Source organism: Nycticebus coucang, chromosome 11 (genome assembly GCF_027406575.1).
Source record: "Nycticebus coucang isolate mNycCou1 chromosome 11, mNycCou1.pri, whole genome shotgun sequence".
NCBI lineage: Eukaryota > Metazoa > Chordata > Mammalia > Primates > Lorisidae > Nycticebus > Nycticebus coucang.
The window spans coordinates 6,196,366-6,199,976 of record NC_069790.1 but is presented as its reverse complement, the minus strand read 5'-3'; the positions used below and the strand labels follow the sequence as shown (position 1 = coordinate 6,199,976).

General features: G+C 34.5%; 1 non-coding gene across 1 annotated transcript; it reads right to left on the bottom strand.

Annotated features, from left to right (window-relative positions):
• Positions 1-3,235: 3,235 nt before the first annotated feature.
• LOC128560489 (U6 spliceosomal RNA) lies at positions 3,236-3,342 on the bottom strand. The gene has a single exon (XR_008372987.1). It is a non-coding gene; the product is annotated as a U6 spliceosomal RNA (small nuclear RNA).
• Between the last annotated feature and the right edge of the window lie 269 nt (positions 3,343-3,611).

Sequence of the window (3,611 nt, the reverse complement as noted above, 5' to 3'; positions counted from 1 at the left end):
AATTTTGACTAAATAGGCAAAAATCTAATCTAGATGAATTTGATTATAAACGTCTAATTATAAAGGTAAAACAATTAAAGCTCTACAAGAAAAAGAGCATCTTAATGATGCTGGTGTAGGCAGGATTTATACAGGGTGTATATAGCAGCAACCACACAAAAAACGAAACAGTTTATCAAAAAAAGTATGAATATGCATGTGAAAAACATGCAAGATAGTGAAAAGAAAAGCCTCTGATTGGAGAAAGTATATGTAGCACATGGTCTTTGATATTGTTTGTGATAACTATTCAGAAAACATTACAAGCATATTTATATGCTTTATTTTTTAATAATGAAAGAATTTAGAGATATTAATTCACTCACTGGCATGCTTCCCCTGTCCAGCAGGGTTTTATTTCATTTATTTTAATATTAATATTTGCTAAAGAGTCTATAAATGCAGATAATATTCCTACTCTGATAAAATTCTTATACTTGTGGGTAACCAACATCTAAGTAATTTAGTAGTTTTGGTTAACCACTTGCTATATGTATATTTTAAAGACACTTCTAGCTTTGTTTCATTTGTTAAACAGTATATCCCGTACAGTTCTCATTCTTTGAAATTATTAATGTTATCTATTTAGAAATATTATATCAACTATTTTAAATTGCACACAAACTTTATGGCCATCCTGTATAATCAAAGTGTCATGCATTGTTTGCGTTTGTCTTATAAGAGTGTTACAATATTTTGGTTTGCTAACTAGAATTTACCATATTAATTATACAAAGTAATTACACAAGTTAGAACATCTCGCTTACGTACCACTTCAACTTATGAACAGGGGCTGTTACAGTAAGTCCCTGAGATACAAACTTCTGACTGAGGTACAACTTGCACTTACAAATAGAGGTTATTACAGGTAATAGGTAAATGTACCTGTTCTAACTTACATAAAAATTCAAATTAAGAACAAACCTTGTTATCTTGTTCATAACCTGGAGAATGCTTATATCTATTAATTCAGAATTACTCAATTTTCTGGTGAAGTACTTTATAGTGTCATTTTCCTGTTTCTTTCATCTGTTAATAATCTGTATTTTACATTATTTGGGACCCAATTATTTCAGACTTTTATATTTTACTGATTCCAAATTTTTTTCTGATTATTAAAAATAAACTCCCTTTGTACAATTTAATGCTTGCTATCTTTTAATTTTATTTTGTTTCAGTTGACTCTTTCTCTGGGTCTCTCCAGAATTGAGTTATGTTGCATACAATGACTATATGACCCGTACAGAACTCCATCCTTTGGTAGAGCATTCTGTTCCCCATGCCACACATTTATTAACTTCAAGATAATTCTGCATAGATTTTTGTTGTTTCTGTACATCTTGTACCAGCTTTTGTTCTAAAATATCTTTCCAAAAATGTTTGCATAGCATATATATCTTTAGAAGATAGAAATAGTACTTCTTCCAGGGTAGAGAGAAGACTTGTTTGCCTTCCAAGATGATTAGACTATCTACCTCCAGGGCAAATGATGGGTAGGCGGGCTCGCATCCTCTTTAAAGATTGCTGCTTCCCAAATTTGGGGTTCATCGTCTGTAACGAAAACCCACTGTGTGTGCAGCAGCTCTTAGGTCTTGGGGGCAAGGGAAAGTGATGCAAACATGAAGCTTAGAAAGTTCCATTCATAATGCTTTCATAAAAGAACAAAGCATTGAAGAATACCTTTTAAAAAAGAAGTGTAAATCTTATACTCTGGAAACTATAAAACAGTTCTGAAAGAAAATCAAGGAGATCTAAATAAATGAAAAAACATTCTACGTTGACGGATCAGAGGACTTAATGTTGTTGCTAACTGATCTACAGATTCAACACAATTCCTAACTGAATTACAGCTTTCTTCTTTAAGAAAATTGACAAGCTGATTCTAAGATTCATGTGGAATTACAAAGGATTCTGAATAGTCAAAGTACTGAAAAAGAAGAGACTCATGCTGTAATCCTAGCACTCTAGGAGGAAGGTGAGTTGCTCAAGCTCAGGAGTTCAAGACCAGCCTGAGAAAGATGGAGACCTTGGTGGGCACCTGAAGTTGAAGACAACAGGATCCTTGAGCACAGGAGACTAAGGTTGCTATGAGCTATGATGAAGCTGTGGCACTCTCCCCAGAGAAACAGTGAGACTCTGTCTCAAGGGGAAAAGAGAATGGAGAAAGCAAAAGTGGAAGAGCTAAATGTATCAAAAGACTTAGAAGAAAACATAGCTATGGATCTTTCTGATATTTGACTTGGCAATGGGTTCTCAGATATAACATGAAAGATCCAAGAAACAACAGCAACAACAACAAAGAACAGACACATTTGACTTCATATTTTTTTGAAATGTGCTTGAAAGATGCCATCTGGAGAGTGAAACACAAGATAAAGAATGGGATAAAATACTTGCAAATCATAGATCTGGTAAGAGACTGGTATCTGCAACATCTAAGTCAAAAATAAAAAAGGAAAAAATGACAAATAATGGACAAAGGCCTGAAGTAGACACTTCTCCAATGAAAATAAATGAAAGATTACTCACCATATGAAAAGGATGGTAGGCACCACTAGCTTTTACGGAAATGCCTTTAAAAATTACAATGAAATATCACTTCCTATCACTGGGATCAAAAAAAGATCACAGTAGGTTTTGGCAGGAGTGAGAAGAAAGCACAGAAATCAGAAGTTTTATACACTGTTGGTAGGAATATAAATGTTGCTACCACCATAGAAAACAGTCTTGCAGTTTCTCAAACAGGTAAGCAAAGAGTTATCGTACAATCCAGCAATTCCACCACTAGATACATACACAAGAAAAAAATGAAAATAAATGTTCACTCCGAAACTGTACACAGTTATTCATAAAAGCATTAATCATAACAGTCAAAAGTAGAAATAACTTAAATTTTTATCAACATATAAATGGATGGACAAAATGTAGAATATCCATACAATAGAATATTATTGGGACATAAAAAGAACATACTGATAGATGCCCTTCCGTGACGTAACTTTAAGAGCATTATGCCAAAGGAAGTTAGTCACAAAAGTTCATATATTCTATTATTTTGTTCATAGGAGAGTAAGAATTAGGGAACTCTGTAAACACAGAAGTAAATTAATGGATTCTTAAGGCTGTGAGAGAGGCTGGGGAAAGGATGGCTAAAGGGTTCAGACTTTCTTCTTCTTCTTCTTCTTTTTTTTTTTGCAAAAATATGGAACGCTTCACGAATTTGCGTGTCATCCTTGCACAGGGGCCATGCTAATCGTCTCTGTATCGTTCCGATTTTAGTATGTGTGCTGCGGAAGCGAGCACCGGAGTTTCTTTTTGAGGTAATGAAATCTTCTAGCATGGACTGTGATGAGAGTTGCACATCTCTTTGAATATATTAAAAACCACTGAACTCTACTCCTCACTTGCACTGGGTGGATTACATGGATTGTCAATTCTATCTCAATAAGGCTATTTTGAAAACAATATGGCACTCAAGTTGCCTACTACACCACTCCTAATGATGTCCTTTGTCTCATGGCCTTGGCCAGTGTCTATGAATCTGTGGAAGCCTGACACTTAGAAGTGGGGTA